This window comes from Culex pipiens, chromosome 3, assembly GCF_016801865.2.
Source record: "Culex pipiens pallens isolate TS chromosome 3, TS_CPP_V2, whole genome shotgun sequence".
Lineage (NCBI taxonomy): Eukaryota > Metazoa > Arthropoda > Insecta > Diptera > Culicidae > Culex > Culex pipiens.
The window spans coordinates 110,198,416-110,214,599 of NC_068939.1; the positions used below are offsets into that span (position 1 = coordinate 110,198,416).

At 37.9% G+C, this 16,184-nt stretch overlaps 1 protein-coding gene across 5 annotated transcripts in view; it reads left to right on the forward strand.

The window, feature by feature from the left end:
* The first annotated feature begins 829 nt into the window (after positions 1-829).
* Positions 830-16,184, forward strand: part of LOC120422365 (histone-lysine N-methyltransferase, H3 lysine-79 specific) — a 48,591-nt gene continuing 33,236 nt past the window's right edge. For 3 of the 5 annotated variants that reach the window (XR_008212616.1, XR_005606119.1, XR_008212618.1), the window contains exon 1: positions 830-1,954. The gene's annotated coding sequence lies outside the window, so the exon portion shown is untranslated. The remainder of the gene's footprint in view (positions 1,955-16,184) is intronic. The other 2 variants (XR_008212617.1, XM_039585774.2) reach the window with 2 other exon arrangements.

The following is a 16,184-nucleotide window of genomic DNA, read 5'->3' on the forward strand; positions in this document are numbered from 1 at the left end:
ATTTTACACAGATTGTTGTTTCAAAATTACACAGATTTGACAGACAACGGCTGTACACAGTTCTGTGTACACTCAAACCCCGATGGTTTGACACCAACTGTTGTCAAACGAACGGGGTCACTTTTTAGTTTGACACCCTTTTTACACAGAGTTCACACACACTACTAAACGTTTATTTTGTTAGTGTGCGTGAGCGCCGTGTAAAAAGTGACAGTTCGTCACTTTTTAGTTTGACTTTGACCAACCAACGGGGTACAAACTAAAAAAGTGTCAAACGAAAAAGTGACCAACCACCGGGGGTTGAGTGTACAAGGTTTCTACACAGATTCTGTGTATTCCTGGTTTAGGGCAACCTGTAACAAATTTTACTCTGAACTGTGTTATCCGGATTATGCGTGCATATGCTGCCAACACTGCCGTCAAATTTTGATCTCTTCTTCATCTCTCCAGCGCCAGCTAGTCGGCGCATCCGCGAACCACCCACCACGGACGGGTGTGTGCGGTGCGCCCTCACCAACACAAACAAACACCGTCTGCAGCAGCAACTGGCAGTGATGCTAAACTTTCAGAATCGTTTGTGTTTCACAGATATTTTTGAGTAATTGCAGACAAGATGGACATTCAAATGTATTTTTTGGAATTTTTATATGAGAAACGGTGCTTTCAAGTTGATTTAAACAACAAAACGTTGAAAACTGTGTTTCCAAAGTCGAACGACACATTTTAAGTTTAAAATAAACTTCCTGTTTGTGCTTCTTTACAGACTATTTGATAAAGCAGTACAGACTTTCACAGAATGTGGCATCGCTGCCAGCAGCAGCAGCCATCAAAATCAGCCAAAGCAAGAAGACCCTCCGTCGAACACGGACGTCGTCCCCATTTTTTCTCGCCCTCGGTGCGTCGTCGTGTGGTCTGTGCCCGTGGTGTGTGGTGAAAAGATATCTGTTTTGTTTATTGCACTTTTTGACCCCGGAAGGCGCTTCGGAGGTCCGGAAAGTGTACGCAGCTGGCGGTGCACACCGGAAGGAACACACTGCGGGTGGAATCGGGCCGCGCCGGATGTGCCCACGAGTGCCAAGTGCGACGAAAATTTGATCAGAATTTTTCACCTTTTTTTTCTTCTGCTCGCGCTGGTTGCTTCGATTCGCGGAAGAAGAAGACGTCGTCGGTCCTGAACCAAGAAGACGGAAGTGTCATGCCACCGGGCCCGGATAGTCGGAGTGGCCACCCGTAGCCGGATGTGAACGCGATAGCGGTGCTGGTCGATTCCTGTCGTCCCCCTGAGGAGGAAGGTTTTTTCGCCTTCTGGGAGCAGCAGCCATTTCTTTTGGTGGCGGAGCGCGTTTCTCCGCGCGAGAGCAGCCTTCTTTGGTTGCTCGCGTGTGTGTGTGTGTTTGTGTTTGTGCTGCAACGGTGTGAGTGAGAAGGCGCACACGTCCAGAATATCTCACTCTACGAAGAAGAAGAAGCAAACCGTGGAAGAGTGCGCGCCGTGCTGCCGGAAGATTTTTATTCTCAAAACCATCAACGAAAGTGTGTGTGTTTGTGTGCACACACGGTGTGCGCAATCCAGATAGTGTGCGGTGAGGGGGTGGAAGCAAGTGGGGGAGTAGTGACGGTAGTTTACAGCTTTGAGCAGTGAAGGAAAGAAAAATAACAGTGAAAAATACAAAAAAACATACACACGGGCACGTCGAAAAGAGTTCCCACCCCGTGAGTGAGTGAGTGAATGAGGGTGGTGTTTGTGTGGGTGTGTTTTGAAGGGAACAACAACAACAACCAGAGTGGAGTGTTTTGGATTAGCGGAAGTTGAGCCCTTCTTTCTGTTGAGGGACGGCGATAAGGGCAGATGGTTGGATTAAGAAGGAACGCCAGAGGTGGCAGAGGACATCGCGACGATGAAGCTGTTTGCCACCGCGATGGACGATGCTGAGGCGAGGAGCAATAGATTGCCGTAAGTAAAGCACTCATTCTTGGAAAAAAAAAACTTTAAAACATGTTTTATTAGCAGATTGGTTAAATTATTGTTCGAATCGTGCAAATTGTGTAGTGAAAAACAAGTGACAAAAGAGAATTCCGGAGTTATCAAAACTTCTTAGCATGGTGCTCTCAACAAAATAAAATCGAAGCTTGAAAACGTAAGGTAGTTAGCCGTTACGCTTCATTCTCTTTAGTAATCTTTAAACTTTGTTGTTTAAATAAACATTGAACTACGTAACGCAATAGGGGGGAGGGGGGGAGAACGTAATAAAAGAACTCTCTCTAAGGTGTGAGGGGGTTAAACTCAATGATTACATTTGCTTATAAAAAAGTCAAGGAATCATCTCTACAGTAAACTTAACGCCTTAACATTTGTGATGTAGCGATGCATTGTCAAGAGCATATCAGGACTTTTGTTTTAGATTCGGTCCTATAAGAGCGAGTTTTTCACCAATGTGTAAAAGGTCGTATCGAGGGGCTCCGATTTGGATGAAACTTTCAGCGTTTGTTTGTCTATACATGAGATGAACTCATGCCAAATATAAGCCTTCTACGACAAAGGGAAGTGGGGTAAAACGGGCATTGAAGTTTGAGGTACATAAAAAAATCTTAAAATTGCTCGCATTTCCGTAAAACTTTATCAATTCCAACTCTCTTAGATGCATTCGAAAGGTCTTTTAAAGCATTTCAAAATGTGTCACAGACATTTAGGATTGGTTTGACTTTTTCTCATAGCTTTTGCGAATTATTGTTAAAAATTGATTTTTTTAAAACCTTAATATCTTTTTGCAACAGCCTCCAAAAAAACGGAATCGACGTAACACCTTATAATGTGGCCCTCTTAAACCTTGCGGTTTCGTCAACGGATCCACAGGCGTGTATCGTTCTTTTTGCGACAAGACTCCGCCTCCCGGGTCTCCTAAGTGTGAAGGCATGGGCACGGGGAGAGGGCACCGAATACCTATATTTACACTTAGAATTTTTTGCGTCCGGCCCGGGATTCGAACCGGTGACATCTGGATTGTGAGTCCAGTGCGCGGTCCGATAGGGACGTGGCGTTACATCGTGCTGCCACCTGGTTTTTTGAGGTGCAAGAGTGGAAAAGTGCTGAGTCATCGTCTAAAAATAGACGGCGTCCTATCTCGCCCAGCAAAATGAAGTCGATAAAGTAGACGATTTAGATGAGAAAAAGTGGAAAACGTGATTTAAAAATAGCGACGCCATCCCCCTATACTCTTATAGGTCAAAAGTTTACCCCTAATCCAACAAATTGATAAAAAAATTTTAATTCATTCTAAATGGCATTTTTTCCAATCAAATTTACAACTCCAATATTTCTAACCATCGTGAAATTTTCCGAGGATTCCGAATATGACAAAATTGAGACCAAAAAGTGCCGCTATGGAAGCCTACAGGGCAAAAACTAACGTTGTAAAAAGTTTGTTATAGAAAAATCGAAAAACTATGAGAAAAACTGTGATTGGCCAAAAAGTTATTACCGTAAGCTTATAGTTCATGAAATTCCCTAACTTTTGACCTATGGAAGTATGGGTGTTGGAGGCTGTTGCAAAAAGATATTAAGGTTTAAAAAAAACATTTTTAACAGTAATTTGCAAAAGCTATGAGAAAAAGTTAAACTAATCCTGGATGTCTATGGCTCATTTTGAAGTGCTTCAAAAGACCTTTCAAATGCATCTAAGATAGTTGGAAATGATGAAGTTTTACTGAAATGCGAGCAATTTTAAGATTTGTTATGTTTTTGGACCTCAAACTTCCATGCCCATTTTACCCCACTTCCCTTTGTCGTAGAAGTCTCATATTTGGCATGAGTTCATCTCATGTATAAACAAACAAGCGCTGAAAGTTTCATCCAAATCGGAGCACCTCGATACAACCTGTTACACATTGGTGAAAAACTCGCTTTTAACATTAAGTTGAGAATGAAACTGTCACTGTCGTGTTTGACAGGTTAAGTTTTTTTTGCATAAGTTTAAGCCAACTTCTTTTTAGGAAAACAGATGATAAAAAATAAGAAAAAGAGGAATTTCAAAAATTCTTTGATGGTTAGCAAGGTAATAGAGATATCTAAGCCCGATCTCACGCACACTAGCTTGCCATTTGTTTTTGCTGGCGGGTACAAATTTTAACCTAAAAATCCTTCGTGTACAAACACGCAATACATGCGCACGTAGATAACTCTATTGGCTATGCTAACACTAGTCCAATTGTTTCAATGATTCCTGGAACCTGAAGTTTTGTTAACTTCTGTAAATTTCAAATTTTAGAACAAAATGGACAAAAGTGACTTTTTCTCAAAAACTTACACAAACATCGATTTTTTTAACTTTATTATTGAAAACGCATATAATTTACACTAAAACAAGTCGAAACCCCAAAGCTCAGACGGCGTTGTCGATCCTTTCTCGAGATGAACCAGGTACAGTTGATCACGATACTTGATGTCCTTGTTGTGTCTCGTCATCTTGAAGACATCGATCACGTTCAACTTAAGAGTTTTGAGCTCTTCTTTCAGCACACTCACATCCATGTCGTACAGGCCTCGGATTACCTGTTTCATGGGGCGTTTACCTGGATCGTCATGGCTGTAGTATTCAATATTTATGTTGTTCAGGAAATCCCGAACGTAGTTGTAATCCTTTCTGGTAGGTAGCATAATTTTGAGTCCATCAGCACACAAGCGAATGGAAGCTCTTAAAGCACCAGATTTGATAAACCCGATCAGCCACTTTCGCACCGAATCCGATGACGATGTTTTTACAAAAGTGGGTGGCAACTTTTCCCGTCGTTTAAATTCTTCTTTCTCGCTCACGTCCACAGGGAGGGTAACGAACTGGTTTCCAGACGAATTTTGAGCGTCTTTGCCCAAGCTGCCTGGCTTTGCAGGTAGCGCTTCGGCATTCTTTAGCTTCTTCAAATCTGCCGATCCTGCTGGTGAGAACCGCCTCTTTTTCTTGCTCTGAGGCATTTTTGCACTTTTTAAGCACTTTTCAGGAGCTAAAATCCAGGAGTACCTCACTGACTGGTGGTCCACAAGGGAATGATGTTCTTATCGGTAATTTGGGTGTTCTAACCACGAATGCAACAACAATTTTTTAAAACCTCGTGATGGATAGGTAGTTCGACTCCTTCCAACCTTCTGGAATGTCAGAAGAGAAAAAATGGTGTCAGCGAGACTTTTATGTAAAATAAAAAAAACTACAAAAATCGTGCCCTGGACCCATGGGATAGGGGTAAACGTGGTTGCCTCTCACCCAGTCGGCCTGGGTTCGATCCCAGAAGGTCCCGGTGGCATTTTTCAAGACGAGATTTGTCTGATGATGCCTTCCGTCGGACGGGAAGTAAATGTTGGCCCCAGACTAACCTAAAAAAGGTTAGGTCGTTAGCTCAGTCCAGGTGTAGGAGTCGTCTCCCTGGGTCCCTGTCCTGGTGGAGTCCCTGGTAGGCAGTTGGACCAACAATCCAAAGGTCGTCAGTTCGAATCTCGGGGTGGATGGAAGCAGCTAGGGTGTAATAAGAAGTTTGCAATTACCTCAACAATCAAGCCTTCGGACACTTAGTTTCGAATATGAATCTTGCAATCGAGAACGCCAAGGCAATGCTGTAGAGCGAACAATTTAGATTGGAAGAATAATTTTTTTCTTCTGTTCTTCTTCCCTCTCTTCCATATGTCTTCCAAAAGTTTCAAGTGGGGGGGGGGGGGTCTTCAGCCCGTAGCCCACCCCCTGAGGAACAAATTAAAAAGTGACCCCGTTCGTTTGACAACAGTTGGTGCCAAACCATCGGAGTTTCTTCTTCAATTTAAAAATAATTCAAACAACTATTACTCTTTTACAATTTCTAATGATTCTGGGGCTCTAGTTATGGATCGGTTTTGTTTGTACTATTTCTTGATAAAAATTCACTTGTCTGTTCGCAGTAACATCGGGATTCTGGACGTATTTTAGAGGTTTAAGGAAATTTATATTGTTTTTTAACTTCCTATCGAGTTAAAAATAGTTTTCACCGATAGAATATTCCGGGTATCGTTTTTCTGGCTCAGAACAGTCCCCCCAACAACCTCCAAGTGGGACTTTCGAGGGTAATGCAAGTTGTAAATGTTCCCTTGTCGGAACATACCCGGGAACTCCTAGTGATTCCAGAAGGTCATCAAACTAATGTCCTACAGAGGGCAAATTTCATTTTAACTAGTTTTTCCTGTAAAAGAAACAAGCGGGATACTGATAATCCTTTTGCCCATATGAGTATCCTCTAGTCTAGCTCTACCTACAAAACTATGCAACTGTTTGGCTAAAATTAGGCTGCTCGAAATTAGTAAATCTAGCAAAACAATACAAAAGGGCCGTTGTGGGTTTGTAAACAAAGAGTGTATCCCTTTCATGCCAGATGTAAACATCTTCTAGCGTGAGCAGAAAACACTTTTGTTTACAAACCCACAACGGCCCTTTTGCATTGTTTTGCTAGAAATGTAAGACAGTTGTGGTTTGGTTGAGCGTTTTAGCAACTTATAATTTGTTTGCTCTAGATCTTGTTTAGTTCCTTGTGTCAGAGATATCCAGAGCAGAATTGGTTTCCATGAATAATATAGCAAGGATCATATCAAGTATTTCCCAAACCACCCCTGGAACATCAAGCCGTCATCTGAAAAAACCGACTACAGAATCAGTGAATTCCGTTTGCTCATCTTTCCATAGTTTTTTGTTAACAAGCCCCAAACACAGGGTTGTTACGGACGGCGCGGATTTGCTGGCTTATTTTGCTCAGGCGCGGATTTCGCGCGGATAGCAATTTTGATTTAAAAAATAATTGAGAACGATAGAATTTTTTTCAAATTACAAAGGAAAATATTATTAGTGCACATCAACCAGAGCTTATGCACCCAGATTTTGGTTACAGACAGTTTAGTATCTTCAAAACTACGGGTACTATCGAAATATTGTTTTATTCGTCCCCTAAAGTACTGCCCACAAAGTAATTTACAACAAAGTTTGACAACTTTAAAATCTCGATATTGCAGGATTGGGTCCGTAAGTTTGACAATTTTGAAATAAGAAGACAACAACTTCCTGCGTTGCTGCGCACCTTTAAATAAATTCAATATTTTTTGTTGAGTGCAAAAATATCAATTTCTAAGAAGTTGTTAATGAAGAAAATTTTCTTCTAAAAATTATTGATTTTTTTCTTAATGTGAAACTTCGAAATAATCTTCAAGGAGCGATTTTTTTTAAATGTATTGAGATTTGTTACATAAATTAAACATAACATTACAACTCATTATTTTTAAAACATCTGCTTAACAACTCGTATTAATAACAATTTTATTAAAATCAAAATAACAAAATTCGGAAAATTACAGAATTTCAAAAAATTTAAGCTGTGCAACATTTTAGATTTTCTAAGTTTTTTCAAAATAATAATTGAAATTTTAAAATTTTTGGTTTATTGAAAAAATGAAAAATTCTGTTGCCACTCTGATTCAGGTAGAATTGATTCTATTCCCAATTATCACAACATGACGAAATCCACTTAACAATCTGTTAAAATCTCCGTCTAAAAGCGAAATTTAATGTTAAAATTCAAAAATAGGAAATCTTGAATTCAACACTTTGAAATTTCAGAATTTACATTATTCAAATAATTATAAAAAAATAGATTTTATTATTTAAAATTGCCAAAACATACCGATTCAAAAAACGTTAAAGAGTACGAATTATTAAATTGAAAAATTACGAAAATATTACAATTGATTGTTATTTTTTCTATTTTTTAAGAAAGTTCTTAAGTTTTTAAATTATTAAATTTTTAAATTATTTTATTATTAAATTATTGAATTATTAAATTATTTAATTATTAAATTATTTAATTATTAAATTATTTAATTATTAAATTATTTCGGACTCATAATTTTGTTTAGAGAAATTTAGTGAAGAAAATAATAAAAAATTCGTGTTTCGATTTTCCAGAGTAAAATTTTGGCGAGAATTATCAAGTACAAAATCCCTAGATTTTATTATTTGGTGATTTGTTTTATGGTTTTAAATGTTTTAAATTTTTGTATTTATTTTTTTCCTGAATTTGTTTTCAAAGCAACGATATTTAAAGTGGTACAAAAAATGCTAATATTTTTTCAGAAATGGCAAAAAAGCTTCCACTTGGTGCAGGTGGGATATGAATCCACAACTGATCAACGGTACTGATCCAAATGCTTTCTGTATTATTCTTTATTCGTTTGAAATTTCATTCATTATGTTACTCTCTTGTATGTTTGCCGCGATTTTTTTTATATGGCGCGGATTTCGCGCGGATTGGGTTTTGGGGTCGGCGCGGATCTGGCGCGGATTTTTTTTCGACTTTTCCGTAACAACCCTGCAAACAGTTCCTAGACTTATCGCGGCACCGCGCTACTTGAACTCAGTTGACATTAGTGGCAGACACCACGAGTACGATAATATCAATAGTGCTGAAAATGTTTCCGCGGTTCTCTCGGCCGCACTCCGTGAGTGGCTGGTTTGCGATAGTGTGCGTTTTGATTAAAGTGACATACCATTACTAGAGACACTCTTCCTACAAGCTTCAGGTTCTCACAGTTCACCAGCAACTCGGTTGAACTCCTCGGTGCTGTAATCTCGTTCTCTTCATCTCTTGTTTACGTACCATCCGCGCGACTGATGATGGAGCCTCAGCATCACCGCGAAAGCAGCGTTATTTTACTAGTTTTTCCTGTACGTGCTTCCTCCCGTCTACCTCCCCGTTGGACGTCTACGTCCCCATCCGGATTGAATCTTCTTGGTCCCGCCTATTCCTCCTTCCACTCTTCTCGGTCCTTCTCTATACGATGCGCGATTAGCCTCTTGTCTCATGGACAGCGATGCCAGTTTGGTTTATACTTGTTTTGTTTTGGTATAGCTATTTACAATACATTTGTTTTTTTTTCTTCAAGATTGAAGTCTGAAAAACTTCAGTACATTAGCGAGCAATTGTTCTTAAGTTGCTTATCCACCTTCAAGTGGTTAGTGCCCTTTTCCACATTTAATGTTCTATCAATTCAACTTCACTTCTCACACGTTTAGACCAACAACATTGGTCAAACTGGTATATAATATCATCCCTTTTTCAAAAACTTGTTCGTGAATTTCTGATAACTCTTGAGGAATACTTGCAAACCTCTTATGTTTGTAAACATTTTATTTTTAACTATAGAGCAATTCCATGCCAAATAGGGAATCGGTTGTACCCGACCCTCTCCGATTTCAATGAAACTTTGTAGACATGTTATCCTACGCTTATATAAGCCATTTTTATGTATATGGAGCCAGTTCCACACGATAATGACATTTGAGAAGGGCGTAAGTGTTTTAAATATTTTTGTAATTCGGAATATACGGTGGCAGTGCGTGGCCGAATGGTTACGCTGTCCGCTTTGTAAGCGGATGATTCTGGGTTCGATTCCCATCTGCTCCAACCTTCCATCGGATGAGGAAGTAAAATGTCGGTCCCGGCCTTGGTTGTTGTTAGGCCGTTAAGTCATTCCAGGTGTAGAAGTCGTCTCCATGCCATAAGTACAAACAACACACCAAACCAAGCCTACTCCGGTGGAATCGCTGGCGGCGGTTGGACTCGCAATTCAAAGGTCGTCAGTTCAAACACTGGGGTGGAAGGTTCCTTGGAGTAGAAAGAGGTTTGGGTGCTCTCCCCATTCAAGCCTTCGGACTCCTAGGTTCGAGCAGAAACTTGCAATAGAGACCACAAAAGACCCGGAGACCTTAATGTGGATGGTTTGATTTTTTTTTTATAATTCGGAATATAAATATTTCTGTATCTTGAAGCCGTTGCATCGTATCAAAAAGTGGTCAAAGACAAACTTGTAGGAAATTTGACGGGCTTTTTACTATCCAGGTTAGCTAATTTTCTATCCAGTTTACTATACCACACTGAAAAAATATGATGTTTTCAGTAATGAGCAATGTGATTAGCTTATATCTGTAAGCCCATACATCCAATTGAAATGTGGTCAAAGACAAACTTATGGGAAATTGGACGAGCTTTCCGGTAAAAATATTTACGAGACTGAAAAATCAAGTCTGTCATAAAAGCAAAATATTATAGGAATAAGTGTTATGAGATAACTGTTAAATCCCTCGAGGAAGAGGACGAAGATAAAATTGAAGAACTTGATAATTTAAAATCAAAATTTTCCGCTAAATATTTGAAACATAGACAGACATAAAAAAAAGGCATGGTAACAATTATTGAAATATAGCCAGACAAGTGATTTAAAACTCTGTAACCTTTCCTCTTCCACTATCCACCTTGAAGAAATGAATGCACAATGGTGTAAAGTCTCTATAAAAAAAAAAAAAAAAAAAAAAAAGTCTGTCATATAGAAATTGCCAAACCCATCAAAAAACCAATTTTTTCAACATTTTTATTTTTAAAGCCGCTGTAACTTTACAAGGATTGGACTTAGGACAATGGTCAATATGGAGACTTTTATGTAAAATTGTCTGGAGAATCGATTCCCGTATTCGGTTTTTGAAAATTTTGACGTTTAGAGCACTTTTCAAATAAACAGTTTCAGTACATGATTTTTGTATTTTTTTAGGTGAGTTGCTTCATCCTGCATTTTTCGTTAGTCTTTTTGTAACATCTTCGGCTATTTTCACAAAAATTTTGAACGAAAAAAAATCGTGGGTTCACCTTCAAATTTGAGTTTTAAACTTAAAAATCAAAAAATCTCATAAAAGTTGATTGTTTTTTTCTTTCAGTGTATTTTTTAACGAAAAGCCCGTCAAATTTCCTACAAGTTTGTCTTTGACCACTTTTTGATACGATGCAACGGCTTCGAGATACAGAAATATTTAAATTCCGAATTACAAAAATATTTAAAACACTTACGCCCTTCTCAAATGTCATTATCGTGTGGAACTGGCTCCATATACATAAAAATGGCTTATATAAGCGTAGGATAAAATGTCTACAAAGTTTCATTGAAATCGGAGAGGGTCGAGAAAAAAGTACCTGAAAAATTTCTGTTTTGGGCTGGAATTGCTCTATAACTACTTGTGAAATATTAGTACACTCTAAAAAGTTACCCTGCTAAGTTACAAAACACGTCATTCAAATCCTCTCTGGGTTATTGCAGATTCAAAAAGTACATAAAATTTACCAAAAAAAACGATTTTGGGCTCGTTGGAAAATTCCGATTACCTTGCTTAACGTGTATAACATTACAAGTTTTCTTATATAACAAAACCATCTTTCTAACAATCTTCCGGACTTTAGTTAATTTTTTTTAGCGTAATTTTTGAAGTACTTAGCTAAACTTTATAATTTTCAATAGCGACTTATAGGACCCCAAGAGGGGTCGAAATAATGCAAAACGGACAAAATCGGTTTAGCCAATGCCGAGATAATCGAGCGACAAATTCTTGACCACACCACACCACACACACAGACTTTTGCTCAGATTTTGGTCCTGAGTAGATATGTATGTATGTATACGTGAAGGTGGGTATAGGAGGTATAATTAAGAAGCTCATTTATCAAGTAAGCTGAGTAAAAATGACAAGACAATCGATTTTTGACATGAGCCAACTGCCCCAAAGCAAAAAAAAGCAAATCAATCCACTTGTAGCCCCAATGGGGTCAAAAAAGTTGGAAATGCATTTTCACCGGCTTATACAACCCTTGGAAAAAAAAAGTTGGAAATGCCTTTTTTGTTATAACTTATGGTAGACGCATCTGTTTTGGATCTACCTTGTTGGAGGTGATTCTTGACATTCTTCCGGATCGAATACAACAAGAATCGATTTAGATGATTGAGTTTTCGCCGAGATACAGCCGGTTGAAGTTGCATTTCCAACTTTTTTGACCCCCTTGGTGCTTTGTGTAAGTTTTGACCCCGTTGGTGCTACAAGTGTTAATGACCCCCGGGTCTTTTGTGGTCTCTGTTGCAAGTTACTGCTCATTTCTACGTCCGCTGAGCACGCTAGTGCACTTGAGTAATGGGTAATGGCAGCGATTTTGAAACTATTTTTTCAGTTTTTTTTAAATAAAAAATAGTTTTTTTTTGTTTTGAGCTACAAATCACTAGAAAACGTGTCTAAGTAAATAATCAGAAAAATTAAAGAGGTCGTTCCGCCCAATCATCACGAGATATCGAAATTGAACCTCGAATTCGTGATCAGGGACTAAAATATTACGGATATCGAGAGGGGTCGGTGCAACTTTTTCCGATTTAGCCTAAAAATAGCTATAATATTTATTTTTTGTCAAATATACCTTTTCTAATCAAACACCTATCTTCGTCATATGGAGAGTTTGATGCTCGATTAAAGCTCCAAAAATACTATAGAGTTATCTAAACCCGAGCTCACGCACACTAGCACCCCATTTGTTTTGCTGGCGGGTACAAAATTTAACCTCAATCTTTTTCGTGTACGTACACGCAATACCAGCAACAGCAGCGCCTCGAGTAAGCACGCAAATTCATGCCATTTACTGGCCAAAAAACAAATTTAATGCACTTTTGATCATTATTTCTATTTTGCGAGACCATTTCTCATCATTTTGGTGGCACACGCATCAACACGCAAGATCAGAGGTTAACTGCTTAACGAAAGTCGCCATCAATATCTTTTCACTTGCGCTAACGATTTCAAAGCGCTTAAGACATAAAATTGCTTCCAACTACCGTCAACATGTTCTTTTGCACATTAGTTAGTCACTCACTTGAAAAATAATCCCGAAACATGTAAATAAATAGCAAGCACCATAAAAAAAACAAACGCGCCAAGTCTTTTGACGTTTAATTTTTGACGACCCATTCCAATCGAAGGTTGAAGAAAACGGAGCGAGAAGCGAAGGCAAATAAAGAACAAAGGGTGGCTACCAACACCACCAGCAGCGCCTGTTGGTGTGAGCCAGGGATGCTACTTTTCGTGAGTTTTCGCCTAAAATTTCATCAATTTTGGCAGCACTAAGCAGACCCAAAAGAGCGCCGGAAGAAAAAAAAACTAAGCTGAAAATAGAAAAATGGACGTGACATTCGACTGATTAGAATGCATTTTTGAAATATTTTTTTTAAATGCTTGTAAAAGGAATAGAATAACTTTTAATAAAAGTGAAAATAAACAGAAATGTTCACAGAAAGTCTCTCTACTCGTTGTTGTACTTGGTTTTAGTGAAATTCAAGGAACAATCCAGATTATCCAGCATCATTCAAACACTACCGCTTATTAGGCTTAAAATTGGCATATTTCCCCTATATGATAATTTTACATGGGAACTCTAAATATGACCAAAAATCAATATTTTTACACTTTGGCTCAATTATAAGGGCAGATTCAGATTCAGCGGTCAAAATTACATGAAAAAACATATGGTTCTAATCTAATCTAATATAGACGGAGCCAGTCTGATGAAAGAATGCTGGAAAGTCTTGTAATTAGATTACACCCCAAGCACTTTTCAGTATTAATAATTCCAGTACATTCGAGAACACCCGTAAATGTATCACAAAAAATATAGTTACTGCGTTATATTTACCGCAAAGAGTACGTGAACGGATCACATGCGTGGACATACCGTAGGGACCATCCATAAACCACGAGGACACTTTTTTGGAGTCTCAGACCCACCCCCTCTCGCCCTCGTGAACAATATCCATACAAAACAGCCCGGGAGCATGTTGACAGCTCCCATACAAACTGGGCGTACCCCTTTTTGTGGGACCAAGATGGCGGCCTTCGATTTTATCTAGCCAAACTTTCGAAAATTCATTAGCTAAAACGAGTGTCCGGAATTCGAAGCAAAAGTGTCCGGATTTCGAATCAGCTTTTATCAGTGCCCGGGATTCGAAGCACAACAAGTAATTTTAATTTTCAAATTCTGATGAAAAATTGCTAGAAAAGACATAATTTGCATGCATTCTCTTTAAACTGACTGTTTATACTATATCCTGATGATATTTCTTCACTTCCAACTTATTACATGATTTTTTGTCAGCTATAACGAAAATGATTTGCTACTAGGTGTCCGGATTTCGAATCATGACGTTATTGATTGATCGATCCTTGGTCCTAACCTGGTCGTAGCACCTAAGAGGACCTAATAACAATAAGTTTAGTATTAAAAAAACATTTTCTTAAAAAAAACTTGTTTAGAGATATGCCACGTTCAAATATAAGTGTAGAACAGTTGATGTGAGCGTCACGAAAAAAAAATTCCCATGCTAATTTTGAGTTGCGTGTTTAATGGGCGGACTCCGACGAGGCCCAATGGCCATCTGTCGGTGAATACGCGCAACTAACAAAAACTGTCATCTTAGGGTCCGGCTGATACAAAACGAATATTTTTTGTATGGAGCAAAAAAAAATTACGAGCCACGGTTTTAACATTTGAATGAGAAAAGTGTTTTAAAACGCATTATACACCTGTCCAGTTGTTTTGCAATCATTAGATTCCAAAATACCTAAGTATTGACGAACATTTATTTTTTTTTGCAAGAAATAATGTTTTTGCGGTGCTGTACATTGGAATTTCATAAAATTCAAGATATTTTAAATCCAGCCCAAACATGCTAAATATGATTATCAATGCAGAAAAATGCGTTTTGGATTGTTTTCAGTTGATTTGACTTTTATTTTCATTAAAATTTTGAAGTTTTTTGAAAAAATATTTTTTTTGCCCCTCGATTTTTTGGACCAATTTTGAAGGGGGACATAAACTTTGAAAAATATTTGCAACGGCCTAACATCACTGGATTAAGTTTTACAGCTTTTGTCCCTTCAACAATGTTATAGAATGTTAATTTTCCTATGCTAGTCACACTTTTGGAAATATAGTCCAGACTCGATTATCCGAAGGCCTCGGAAAAAAATCACTTCGGATAAACGAATCAAGAAAAAAAATCGTTTTCGCTGTCTAATATTTGATTTTTGAGCTTAGACATGACCCCTAAACCCCTAAGTGATTTTGAATTTTCAAATCCAACATGGCGGTCACAATGGCGATGATAACATATCAAAAATATGCATTTTTGATTTAATAGGCAATCGAACTGTCGAATTTGACTAAAATTTGGTAGCATAATTCTAATTTGATGCAAAAAAAACAAGACAATAAAAAAAAAGAAAATCAAAAATTTTTACTCGATAATCGAGTCGAGGGTGACAATAAAAAAACTCGAAATCAGGGATACCCCATAATTGGATTCCTTAGGCAAAAATTAGTAATTTTGAAAATTTTTAGCAAAATCGGTTACTTTTTATCGTTGAAGTTGATGAAAAAAGTAAGCTGTTTGTCATAAATTTCATAAATTTGCGAAATTGCCCGAAGGATGTTAGCAACAAATTTCACCCTTAACCCTCTAACGCCCAGAGCTGTTTGCTTATCGTAAAAATAGTAAATGGCTTAATTTTAGTACAATAATGCAGGAAATACTTTACTTTGACCCACAAACATCGAATTGGGGCAAAAAAAATAGAATTTGAAGTGGTGCACCAGAGCACCATCAGGAAGATGAGCAACTTTTTTTAAACCACAAAATCTCGTTTTCTTCAAATCTATTGGTTCATTTGTTTGAAAACGCTTCGAAATGTGTTAAAAACTACTTATTCTTTGCTGTAAGACCATATTTCTGAAGTATTAACTACAAATTCTAAAATCCCTGCATTTTCAGGTTTCTTTGATTGGCTCATTCAAAACCCACAAACAACCATTTTCATGAAAAATGAGGAAATTAATAAAACTATCGGTCTAATAACAATGTTTTGTCTTGTTTATGAATAGTCAAAACGTTTATAAACTTTTGTTTTGATAAAAATAAGCTTTTTCTGTAATTTCGAAAAAAGTGCTCCTGAATATTTAGTTGCTCATATGCCTAGGTGGTGCTCTGGTGCACCAAATGAAAAAGGTTGAAAAACACTTAAAACCAGTCCAAACTCACAATGTTGTTCACAGGGGTTCTTGTCCAAGGTTCAAATGATAGCAAAACATTTTTTGTTTCATAAAATGTTGTGTTTGGTAATTTTTACGGGCTTTCGAAAACAGGTCTTATTTATTTCCCTAAAATTGGCCCATTTTTGTTTACATTTCACACTGTAACTTTGCTTGTGCCTAACCAAATTCGATGAAATTTGGGAAGATGTTAGTATACATTCTACATGAACACCTGCAACTTAAAG